Source organism: Myotis davidii, unplaced genomic scaffold, assembly GCF_000327345.1.
Source record: "Myotis davidii unplaced genomic scaffold, ASM32734v1 scaffold1063, whole genome shotgun sequence".
Taxonomy (NCBI): domain Eukaryota; kingdom Metazoa; phylum Chordata; class Mammalia; order Chiroptera; family Vespertilionidae; genus Myotis; species Myotis davidii.
This window is the reverse complement of record NW_006296624.1, coordinates 637139-650356: the sequence shown is the minus strand read 5'-3', so window position 1 is coordinate 650356 and position 13218 is coordinate 637139. Positions and strand designations below refer to the sequence as shown.

General features: G+C 43.2%; 1 long non-coding RNA gene across 1 annotated transcript in view; it reads right to left on the bottom strand.

The window, feature by feature from the left end:
• Positions 1 to 12972, bottom strand: part of LOC107184419 — a 13403-nt gene extending 431 nt beyond the window's left edge. The window contains exons 1-2 of the long non-coding RNA XR_001515249.1: positions 12962 to 12972; positions 11774 to 11778 (exon numbers count right to left, since the gene is read on the bottom strand). This is a non-coding gene — a long non-coding RNA (uncharacterized LOC107184419). The remainder of the gene's footprint in view (positions 1 to 11773; positions 11779 to 12961) is intronic.
• Positions 12973 to 13218: the final 246 nt, after the last annotated feature.

Genomic DNA, 13218 nt, shown 5'->3' with positions numbered 1-13218 from the left:
AGTAGTTTTATGATATCATGTTATTACATTTAAGTCTCTAATCCATTCTGATTTTATATTTGTATATGGTGTAAGGAAGTGGTCCAGTTTTATTATTTTTTTGCATGTATCTGTCCAACATGCCCAATATCATTTAGTAAAGAGACTGCCTTCACCCCATTGAATATTCGTGCCTGCTTTGTCAGATTAATTAGCCATATAGGTGTGGTTTTTATTTCTGGGCTCTCTATTTTCTTCCACCGATGATCTATGTGTCTGTTTTTATGCCATTACCTTCGGTTTTGATTATTACGACCTTGTAGTGTAGTTTGATACCAGGAAGCGTGGTAACTCCAATATTGTTCTTTATTCTCAAGATTGCTTTGGCAACTGGGGTCTTTTGTAGCTCAATACAAATTTTAGAATTATTTGTTCTAGTTCTGTGAAAAAGTGCTATTGGATTTTTGATAGGGATTGCTTCGAATCTGCAGATTGCTTTGGGTAATATGGACATTTTAATGATGTTAATTATTTATATATATGAGCACAGTATATCCTTCCATTTATTTGTATCTTCTTTAATTTTTTGCCTCAGTATCTTAAAGTTTTTGAGTATAGGTGTTTTACCTCCTTTGTTAAATTTATTTCAAAGTATTTTATTCTTTCCAATGAAATTCTAAATAGGTTTGCTTTCTTAATTTTTATTTCCCATAGTTTGTCATTGGTTCTCTTCATAGTTCTCTACATTTTGTCATGCCATTGGCAAGTAATGTCAGTTTTATTAATTCCTTTGCAATTCAGATAACTTTTATTTCTTTTTGTTTGTTTGTTTGATTACTGTAACTAGAATTTCTAATATTATGTTGAATAACTGGGGAAAATGGACACCCTTGTCTCAGTACTCATCTTACAGAAAAAAGATTTCTGCTTTTCACCACTGAGTATGGTGTTAGCTCTGGGTTTGTCATATATGTCTTTTATATATTGAGGTATGTTCTCTCTAATGAGGTAAGAAAACATAAAAACTTTGCTGAGTTTTTATCCCAAATGGATGTTGGATTTTGTCAAATGATTTTTCTGCATCTATTGATATGATCATATGATTTTTATCCTTCAATTTGTTTTTGTGGCATATCACAATTAATTTGCAGATATTGAACCAAAGTTGCAATCCATAAATAAATCCCACTTGATCATTGTGTCTGATCCTTTTATTATATTCCTGGATGCACTTTACTAATATTTTATTGAGGATTGTTGCATCTATGTTCATCAGGGATATTGACCTATTCTATTCTTTTTTTGTAGTGTCTTTGTCTGATTTTTATATCAAGGTAATGTCAGCCTTGTAAAATGAGTTTGAAAGTCTTTCCTCCTCTTCAACTTTTTAGAATAGTTTGAGATGGATAGATATTACTTTTTCTTTGAATGTTTGGTAAAATTAAACTGAAACCATCTGATCCAGGTCTTTTGTTTGTTGGGAGTTCTTTGACTACTTATTCAATTTTGTTAGTAGTTATTAGCCTGTTCTTCTGTTTCTTCCTGATGTAATCTTGGAAGATTATATGCTTCTAAAAATGTATCCATTTCTTCCAGATTGTCCATCTTGTTGGCATACAATTGTTCACAGTATTTTCTGATAATCCTTTGTATTTCTGTAGTGTAGGTTTTTACTTCCCTTTCATTTCTGTTTTTATTTGAGCCCCCTCTCTTTTTTTTGGTGAGACTGGCTAAGGGCTATCAATTTTGTTTATGTTTTCAAAGATCCAGCTCTTGGTTTCATTAGCAGGGTTCTGGGACTGCCCTCTGGCTCAGTTGGCTATGGAACTGGTTGTGGGGGCTCTGGTGCAGTGTCTGAAGATGGGCACTGGGTGTGCTCATTGTGGAGCCTCCTGGAAGGGGTTCTGGTGCCGGCCAAATCCAGCCTCCGCTTGTGCAGGGCTTGGGGCTGCTTGGTAGATAGAGCTCCCAAGTGATATGCATGTGTTTGCTGCTTCTGTGGAGCTTAGAGATACTTGAAAGAGACCATCCTGAGACCTGAGGCTGGATGCCCTTGTGCTGGGTTTGTGGCCCTTTGGTGGGTGCTATGATGTGAGCCACAGCCAGGTGCCCCTTATGCCAGGCTTCTGGCCACTTGGAACTATGTTATAGGCCAAAAGTGGCTGTCACTTATGCCAGATTTGGGGCCACCTGATGGGACTGACAATAAAAAAAAGAGAGTCCTCACCACTTGTGCTGGGTTTGAGGTTACTTGGCAGGAGCTATGTTGTACTCTGAGGAGAGCTGCTGCTCATGTGGGGGGTGTGGACATTTGAGAGAGTTTATAGTGCAAGCCCAGGGCAGCTGCCACTTGCGTGGGAATTGCAAACTTTTGAGAAGTCTGCAGCATAAGCCCGAGGCAGCCATGACTTGTGTGTAGTTTGTGGTCCTCTGAGTGAGTCTGCAGTACCAACTGAGGCAGGCTGCTCTGTGGAGGAGCTACTGGAAGAGGCTCAGGTTGAGCTAGAGATTTGGGTGGACCAGGGTCTCAGGAAATCACTAGGGGGAGGGGTGGTGGTGAACAAAGTTAAATGGGAGCACAGATTAGGTATCTGACAGCATGTGGTTAGCTGGTTGGCAGGAGAGCTCAACAAAGGAACTATGATGCCTGCCAGTGTTTCTGTCCCCGAGAGAGAGTTTCCCCAACCCTCATTCCTTCAGTCATCATCCTGTATCAGTTAATTTATTTCTGCCCCGTAAGTTCCTGGCACTTTTCTACCTGCTGCCCTAGTCTGGAGCTTAGAGCAAGTGCTTTTGTTTGCTGGCCCTTTAAGAGTAGCATGCCTTGGTCTCCCGTAGCCCTTTATCCCTCTGGGGCATAATCCCCACTGATTTGCACAGCCCGGTGTTATGGGACCACTCTCCCTGGCACTGGTGCTCCAGGTTAACGAGCCCATTGCTCCTCAGGAGGGTCCTCCAGAGAGGAGACATTTCTCCGATTCTTAACCAGCACATTGCATGTGTGGGGCCGGCTGGTCTCCACCCCCTTACCAGTCTGAGCATGGCTTCCTTATGTCCTTACTTACAGGAATTCTACTTAGCTAGTCTTCAGGTGGTTCTCAGGGGTGGTTTTTCTATAATTATTTGTAATTTTGATGTGGTCCTGAGAAGAGGCAATCTCACAGTTTACCCACTCCATGGTCTTTACCAGAATTCTCTTCTAAATACCTTTTTCCCTCTTCATTCACCATCTGGCTTTGCCAAAATATCCAGTCAATAGAGTCATATTGATGGTTTACTATGCAGTTAGGGGTCAACCCCCCATGAGGTTTGACTAGATGTCTGACTTCACTAAACACTTCCAAAGCTCCTTAGGAAAACATCTGAGAGCCCAAAGGAAACCCCAAACGGGCCCCGTTCTCTTGGTTACATGCAGCCAGTACATGGAATTTCTACAAATAAATTATTGCCCACTGGGATTTTGAATGCCCCCTCTGTACACTTCTTTATAGAGCAGAAGCCCATCATCTGGTATCAGCATTGTTTTTTTTACAGAGCTATGGAATATTGAAGATCTTCAATAAGTGCTATCATTGTTAATAATGGTACGAGCAATACCAAATAGTCATGACTGTTCCTCCTGCGTAAGGAGAAGAAACTATCTGAATAGCCAAGAAAATAATTATTAGAGTGTAGTTTACTTTAAATGACTTTATTCTTGTTATGTATTTGCTTTGCTTGTGTTTTCATATTGCAGCAGCCTATAGTTCCAAAGTCCAATACTATTACTACGGCTCTAACCACTACTACTACTACTACTACTACTACTACCACTACTAAAAAGAAGTCAGACTTTGACTAATCTGCACTCAAGGTAAGGGGAAAGCCTGAGAGAGTCTGAGGTGGGCAATTAGCACAGAGAAAAATTGTTCCTGGCCGGGGAAATGTGCCCAGCAGACAACTGAACTTACAGAGCTTCATTCCACTCCCATCTGCAGGACACTGCTGTGTGGCTCAGTGCTCTGATCCACAGGTGTTTCAGATTTACTTACAAGACCTACCGCATTGCTGTAGCCTCCAAAATCGTCTCCTTTCAATACCTCCACAGAGTAGGGACTCTCCTCTCTCGAAGGAGGCATTAGGTAGTGGGAAACTAAGAGTGAAGGAAAATGAGAAAATAGTTTCCAAAATATGTTTATATGCTTTCCTGAAATGAATAAGAATTGGTGGACACTGCTGGTTGCACGCCCTTATCAACATCCCCTTATCTTTATTTACTCACAGAACACAGGAGGGCAGAAATGCACTCAGCTAATATACTCTGCCAGGTTTCCTTGCTTCTAGAATGGCTCAATGACATAGTTATGGCCAGTGACAAGTAAGAAACCATCTGTTAGGCATTTCTGGAAGAGTTTTTGCGTTACCAATACAAGCACTGCCCCTTTCTTTTTCTTCCTGCCTGGAATGCAAAAATGACGCTGAAGATAGAGCAACCTTTTGAGACCATGAAGCAACACAAAAATCAAAGCTGTGTGCTAAATACTAGTATAAGGGAGCAGAAAAAGAAGGCATTTGGATAGTGATATTAAACTTCTTGCTAAAGACAAGAAAGTAATCCCTATTTGATTAAGCCAATGTTTGGGGTTTCTAATACATGGACACACATCTATGTGTTCATCGTGAAACTATTTCTAGTGTCTCTATAATTCAAATAACTTTTAGAAATATTTTAATTGCTCACTTAATGTTATTATTATTATTTTTTAATTTGGTTGGTTTATTTTTGGTCATTGTTGTTCTGATCTTTATCTTCTACTAAAAGTACAAAACAAAGAACACAATGTGCTTTAGTTGAGAAACTGAGCATACATACAATTCTTGACTGGTCAAAACCCAGGAGCAGTGAAGCAAATTCTGGGCAGATGGGGAGATGAGCCTGCGGAAGTAAACATACTGCTTCACATAACGGTACTGAATCCCTATTACAAACAATTTGTCTGTATTTCCCAATTTCTGTTCCCTCCTTTCCTGGTTCCTGGCCCATGTCTAAGCCTTATCTTTTCTTTAGTCCTTTCTCTTCTCCACAACTAGGCTTTAAATGATCAATAGGATTGAAGTATTACCAGCCCCAGGATTATTTCTATCTAAAGAGACCTCTGCAATTAAAAAAAAAAAAAGTACCACAAGAATCAAAGGACTTTAGGCAAAGTGGCTCAGGGCAGCCCACCTCATATCACACAATGTATATCTAGCAACTCTGCTGGCATTTTCTCATGTGAAGGCCACACTTTCTTCTTTTCCTATCCAAGCACAGACACACACATTTATACATACTTCCAACAATGGTGATTGCCCACATAACAACATAGAGGATAAACCGACACTCCCAGGAGTGGCAGGTAAGACTCAGTGAATATAAACGGGCTGACATATTTTATTTTTGAGTCCCGATTTGGATTTTAGTATCCACAGGAAATGTTATGATGGAAAATTCCATAACTGACCCACCACTTACATTCCAACAACTGTATCCAAGGACCAATTTTAGCTTATCAAATAGGAAATATATTATGGAATTTTTGGCTACATGTTTACATAATAGTAGTAATAAAACCTGTAGTAGTTTATTTATGCAGTGTTTGCAAAGTACTTGCATATCTCTATTCTCATTCGGCCCACCAGGCTAGTAGAAGCACATATTAGTTTGTGAATGTGAAAAAGCCCTTTACTACAAAGCATAGACCAAGCGTGATTTTTTAAAAAGTCAGAAGCAATGTATATTAATGTTAAAAATTAGCCTAATGCACATGAGAAATAAGTATATGATAAAGGAGGACTCTCAAGTAAGCGGAGTATGGTAGTTTTAAAAACATGTCCATGCTTTTTTTTTATATTCCTCAATTCAACATAAGGAGCTTAATTCTTCTGCCCTTGTGTAAGGACTAGACTTCATGACTTACTTCTTATGACTATAATACTGCAGATGTGGTCACATGTTACTTCCAGGATTACCCCATTAAAAAACAAACAAACAATCATGGGGGCTGTCTTTCTGTCTTAGGTCACTCTCTCTGAGGGAAGTTAGACTCCGTATCAGGAAGACACGCAAGAGCCCTGAGAAGAGCCCCACATTGTGAGGCACAGGCACTCCTCCGCCAACAGTCAGTGAGAAATGACAGCAGGCCAGCAGCCCTGGGATAACCTTGGAAGCAGATCTGTGACCTCGTCTGCATTCCCAGCCATTAGCTTAACTGTAACTGTAGGAGCAACCCTGAGCCAGAACCACCAAGGTAAGTCTCTCTCACTTTTCTGACCCTCAGAAACGATGTGACATAATAAATGCTTGTGTTTCAAGCTGCTGAGCTTCGCAGTGTATTGTTGCACAGCGATACAGAAAGAATACGTAGCGTATTAATCGATGTTACAACTGGGTAGTCATCTGGAATGAGATAAACTTGAATCCAGATTTTAAACTGTTAATTAGGATATGTTCTAAATGGATCAAAATGTAAATATAAAATGTTCTCATTTATTTAAAAAAAAAACAAACCATATGAGCTGATTCCTTTAAACCACGATTTCTCCACCTCAGTACCTGATGCTTGGGCTTAATAACTCCTCATAGTAGGATTATTTCCTGTGCTTTGTAGGATGATTAGGAGCATCCCTAGCTTCTACCCACCAGACACCTGGAAGTCCTGCCTGTCTAGTGATTCAAAAATATCTTTAGACACTAGAGTAGAAGAATAGAATGGGACATTCTGAGTATGATAAAAAGACAACACACACATGATATGCAAGGTGAAAGGGAAAATGACAAGCTGGGGGAGGGCATACTCACAACTCATATCACAGGCAAATGACTAACAATCCAAGAGAAAAATAGGCAAGGGACCTGAACAGAGAACTCTTAGAGAAAGAAACATAAATGGCCTTTAAACATATGAGATGATACTCCAGTCAAAACTAAACTGAGATACCTATTATACTTTCAATTGATAAAAATCTTCAAGTTTGACAATACAGCCTCTTGTCCTATCTGGGAAGACAAGAGACATTGCTGGTGGAAGTACTAAATAATTCCTCTCCTATAGAATGCAGCTTAGTATTATCTTCTGAAATTACAAATGTGTTATCTTTTGACCCAATTACTCTGTTTCGAGGAATTCATCTTACAGATATGCTGTTCTTGCCTTCTACCACTATGACACAATTAGAGCTGGCATGGGGTGGCCCAGTTAGACACTGCATTTCCTGTCATTCTTTGCAGCTAGTGGTAGCTATGTCAGTAAATCTTTGCAGTGGAACGTGACTGGATGAGATGTTTGCTGTTTCTTGGTCTGGGTCCTCATATGTTGGGCATGGACTTTTCTAAGAGCTCCCTTTTCCTTCCTTTGACCTGTACTATGAATATGCCCATGATCCAGCTTCAACAAGGCAGAGTAAGATCTTGAGGGATGTGAAAAAAGTGAGATGGAGAGAACCCGGCCTCTTCTTGTGGATGCTTTGTGTCCCCTTAAAAGTGATATGTTGACATCCTAATGCGCAATATGATAGTATTATGAGGTGGGACTTTGGGGAGGTGATTAAGTCATGAAGGTGGGGTCCTCATGAATGGGATTAGTGCCCTTATAAATAAAAGGGACCCAGAGACCTCTGTCATCCTCCTGTGCCATTTAAGGACAGAGCATGAAGACAGTGGTCTATGAGCCAGGAAGCTGGCTCTCTCCAGACCTATGCCTTGAACTTGGACTTCCTAGCCTCCAGAACTGTGGAAATATTTATTGTTAAGTCACCCAGTCAGTGACAGTTTGTTATAGCAGCCATGATATACTAAAATATGTTTAATGATCATAAGGAACACACTACTGCCAAACTGGACTTCCTTCCCCCCAGCCTTAGGAAAGTTGCATGAAGGAAATAACCTGAAGCCATTGGATATGGTATCGTTTTTTTAGGGTACCTTAGCCTTCATTTTACTATACACCTGCTGACATATGAATTGATATAGGGACAAAGATATTCATTTCAACATCAGTTGACTTTGTAAAAGATTTGAAACTGCTGCGGACTATAATGAACAACATAAACTGATGAACAAAAATAGATCCAGAGACACAGAAGCATTGAACAGACCCTCAAACCTTAGAGGGAAGGCAGGGGAGGTTGCTCGGGGATGGGGATGTAAGAAATCAACCAAAGAACTTGTGTGGATAGAAGCATAACCAATGGACACAGGTGATTGGGGGGCGGGGGTGGGCTGGGAGAGGACAATGGGGGAAAAAGGGGACATATGTAATACTTTCAACAACAAAGAATTAAAAACCAAAAGATACTGCCCATATTTCCATCAATAGGGACTCTATGTGCACTATAGCATAGCCACAAGTTCAAGTACCACGTAGGTATTTAAAAAGTAAAGAAGCTCTATGTATATTCAAACAAGTGAAACATAGTGTGCAAAGCATTGCTCTATAATAAAAAGGTCATGCATTGGGCTTGGCCATGTGACATGTTGCAGCCAGGGGATCATGTGCTGCGTGTCCTGTCTGGGCTTCCGGAGGCAGGGCGGATGGACACCAGCTCTCCTGCTCCTGCCCTGTCCCATAAGGAGAGCATGTCCCAGGCAGCAGGCACTCCTTTGGCCTCATTCCCAGAAGAAAGAGACGTAGGAAGCCCGCCTACAGGCAGGAGCAGAGCTGTGGCTAGAGAAGAGCAGCCTGCCTACCGAGTGAGTGAGAAGAAGTGTGTCTTGAAAGCTCTTGAGGTTTAGGGCTTAGACAGAATACTCTAGTTAAAAGATAGCAAGCTTATAGCTTTTGTTTAAAAGTTGGGATTAAAAAGAATATCATATTTGCATTCACTTTCCTAAAGAAACACTGGAAGGCTATAATGACAGCTTTTGTATCCTTATAATGACACCAGACAAAGCTCTGAAACATTTTGCTGCATCTACTTGTAGCCTTTTATTCCATGTGTACTTTTTAAATAAAAATGGAATTATGTAATACACACCTTTTTGTAACCCTTCTTTCCTACTTAGCAGTATTTAATTGCAAATTCTCAACTGCTTGGTCATCATTTTCATATGTGGTGCCCAGTTAACTTATGTCATTGGGTTCTGATATATTGTAGAAAGTTCTAGCAGAGGTCTGTGTAGTCACTCATGCACACACGCAAAGGAAGCAATTCTTCCAATGTCTGCTGATCGTCCTGTTTGAGCGAGCCTGGCTTTGCTAGGACACGCGTGTGATGGGCGACAAGAGCGCTTGTCTACACGCCAGATCATTCCCAGAGGCCCCTGTGTGGCTCTGGAAGGAAGGACGTGGTCATGTTTTATACTTGAGCAATGTATTTTGATTAAAAAAATTATGATAAAGCTACAGGCAAGTGTGTTCTTCCTAAAGATGGTTTCTGTGTTTTTATAAGAACAGAAATTTTATATCAAGCCACATTGGAAGTTGGGGAAAAAACTAACATAAAACTCAGAAAATTTCTGCTTTCTCAAAGAAGAATATCTTAAGTGGGTATGCTAACAATAGGAGGAATTTATGTTTTTGTATCACCCAGCAAGGCACAAAATTGGAGAGCTGAGGGGTAGGGCTCCTGGCATTCTTGCCAGCGCATTGGCACCACACCACAATGTTTCTGTCCCAGCAGCCTCCTACTGAAATGTATGTGTCATTTTATTGCTATAACACAGGTCACTTTTAACTTCACACCTACCACCTTTGCACTAACAGTGAAAGAAAGGACATTCTGATAGTATAGAAGTGTATGTTTTAAATAATATAAACTAAAATCCACATGTAACATTCACTTGCCAGACTGCAGCACCAGTGTACCCAGTGGAGGGAATTAATGTCAGGGTGGGTTTCTGATTCTTCTAAAGATCCAGGGAATCGACTCAACTGGCCTGGAGGAGCGGGGTCCCTGCAGACTCTCCAGTGCTTTAGAAGCCCCAAGGCAGAATTTTCAATGCCAGAAGGTGATTTCTAGGGCTATATTAGCCCATAAGTATGCCCATGAGGACTAATGGAAACACTGTAAGATAAAAAATTAATATTATAAAAGACAAGGTGAAGATGAAACAGATTCAGACTTCTCTGGCAGGGCTAAATAATTTAAAAGCACAAAGCACAGGCTCCTAGGATGGGTTAAGACATCCAGCTATGAATCAGAAGACCTGTGTTTTAGTAGTTTAACATTTTGGATAGTGACAATGAAGGAAGGGCTGAAAGTTATTCAAGAAGAGCAGACGAGAGAGTGTTGGATTCTTGCTCTTTACTGACAGAGGAAGCAATGAGTAAGAGGATGGCTGATAAATCTAGAAACAACTACTCAACTAAACAAGGAAGGGACGAATGTAAAGGATTTCCCCAAAGAGCCTTCAACCCTATGCTCCATTAAAAGAAAGGGTGCAGCAATGTAGCCTAATATGACTGCCTTAAGTTTGTTGTGCCTCAGCAATATATGACACTAGAGGCCTGGTGCATGAAATTTGTGCATGGTTGGGATCCCTAGGCCTGGCCAGCAATCAGGGCCAATCGGGACCAGGCTGATCAGGGCTGGGCCGGAGAGGAGGTGATAGTCTCTGGGCCGTACGCAGAAGGAATGGATGCCCAACCTTGACTCCGTCATCATCAGCATTCTACCACCCAGCGGTTCCCCGCCTTCCCCCGCCCTCCTTCCCTCGCTGCTGTACTGCCACTGCAGTGGGTGGGCAGTGGGCCAATCTGGGCCCACTGGCCTGGGGGTGGGACAGGGCATGGGAGGTTGGCTGCCAGTCCCGAGGAGGGAGCTTGCCCTTGGCCCTCCTGGGAAAGGGGCCATGTCCACCATCACCCACCCCCATTTTCCATCCCAGCTCAGGGGCCAGGAGTAGAGACCACAGGAGGTTGGCCGGCCAAAGGAGGTTGCGCCTGGCCAGCAATCAGGGCCAATCGGGGCCAGGGCGATCAGGGCTGGCCCGGAGAGGAGGTGATAGTCTCTGGGCCGGGCGCAGAAGGAATGGATGCCGAACCTTGATGCCGTCATCATCAGGACTCTACCACCCAACGGTTCCCTGCCTCCACCCCTCCTCCTTCCCTTCCTGCTGTACTGCCACTGCAGTGGGTGGGCAGTGGGCCAATCTGGGCCTACTGGCCTGGGGGTGGGACGGGGCCAGGGGGGTTGGCTGCCAGTCCTGAGGAGGGAGCTGGCCCTTGGCCCCCTGAGAAATGGGCCATGTCCACCATCACCCACCCCCGGTTTCCATCCCAGCCCAGGGGACAGGAGTAGGGACCAGAGGAGGTTGGCCAGCCAAAGGAGGTTGCCTGTGAGAGCGCACTGAGCACCAGGGGGCAGCTCCTGCATTGAGTGGCTGCCCCCTGGTGGTCAGTGTGTGTCATAGTGACCAGTCGTTCCAGTTCTGGTTGTTTCGGTTGTTCTGGCCACTTAGGTTTTTATATATAGACTAGAGGCCTGGTGCATGAAATTCGTGTGTGTGTGTGTGGGGGGGGTCCTCGGCCCATAACGTTTGTCCTTATATTTCAAGGGTATTCTAGGAGCTATGAAACCTAAGTGGGAATAATGTTATGGGGTAAGAGTAATACAACTGGGAAGAGCCAGGTTGCCACCATTGGTGCATCACAGAGAGGACAGCTGTCCTGGATGGTGACATGAGTTGGAAGAAGGTAAAACAGGAGTAGGAGCACCCTGAACTGAAGATGGGATCCCTGCTTCATATAAAGATGATCTGCTGACCTGATTGCCCACAACTGCCCTCCTCTGCTGACCTGATCACCCACAAATGCCCTCCCTTGCTGCGACCCACCTCCTCTGCTGGGCCCGCCTCCGCTGTTTGCACGGCCACCTTGTGACAGCCATCTTGTGATGATATGAGCGCATGATGCGTGAGGGCATGATGATCACCTAGGCTATTATTAGTATAGATGTTACTGTGGGCACATAGTGTTATCTATTAAATGACCCTAGTAAAATTGTATAATAGGAGTATGTGAGGCCAAATTTCTAAAGAAAACGTTTGTCCTTATATTTCAAGGGTATTCTAGGAGCTATGAAACCTAAGTGGGAATAATGTTATGGGGTAAGAGTAATACAACTGGGAGGAGCCAGGTTGCCACCATTGCTGCATCACAGAGAGGACAGCTGTCCTGGATGATGACATGAGTTGGAAGAAGGTAAAGCAGGAGTAGGAGCACCCTGAATTCAAGATGGGATCCATGCTTCATATAAGGATGAAGGGGAGGAAGAGAAGGAGGAGGAGTCAAGGAGGTCAAGGTTTGATTCTCAGTCAGGGCGCAAGCCTGGGTTGTGGGCTTGAAACCCAGTGTGGGGTATGGAGAAGGGTTGTGGGCTTGATCCCCAGTATGGGGTATGGAGAAGGAAGCCAATTCATGATTCTCTCTCATCATTGATGTTTATATCTCTTTCCCCCTCTCCCTTCTTCTCTGAATCAATAAAAACATATTTTTTTTTAAGAAAGAAAAGAGTGAAGCTATGAAAATTCTCCCACTTTGGTCTAGACACATTCATGACATCAGTCTTCTAATGCCCTATGTCCAATATCATCATGTCTGAATGACTGCTCTGAACCCCTTCATGGTTTTATACTGACCCTAGAGGCCCGGTGCACAAAGATTCATGCATGGAGGGGTGGGGAGGGGAGGAGGGCCCCTGAGTCTGGCTTGCACCCTCTCCAATCTGGGACCCCCTCAGAGAATGTCTGATTGCCAGTTTGTACCCACACTTTTAACAGATGGCAGCTCCATTGTTGTTTCTTTTCATGCTTAAATCCATTGGAATTAGTAGGTATTCAAAGTGTGTATACATTTTGGGGGGACACCCTGTATACCTCTAGTCAGTGGTGAAAGGAATCACAGTGGATTTGGAACCCCCAGACAGGGAACCTCGCTCACTCCCGCATGTCTCCACACTCCACTTTCCACCTCCGCGGGCAGTGGGAGAATCAATGTTTTCTCTCATTAACACAAAAAAGCACGTCCTGTCACCTGCTGCCCAGCAGGAGTGTGCTAGGCCCCAAGTGAGCGAGGCTCAGTCAGAGTAGCCTTCGCTCATGGGTGCTGGCATCCAAAGTGCACATTCCTCTTGAAGGCATCTCAGCGAGGGCCACCCCGCGCCCACCAGGTGTCTGTCCGCACCTGTTTCTGCCTCAGCAGCTGCATTAGCCCCAAAGAGGTGATCTCATCGCTACACTGGCCTCCACAGGAACAGGGAGTCACCACTCCACTCTCACTC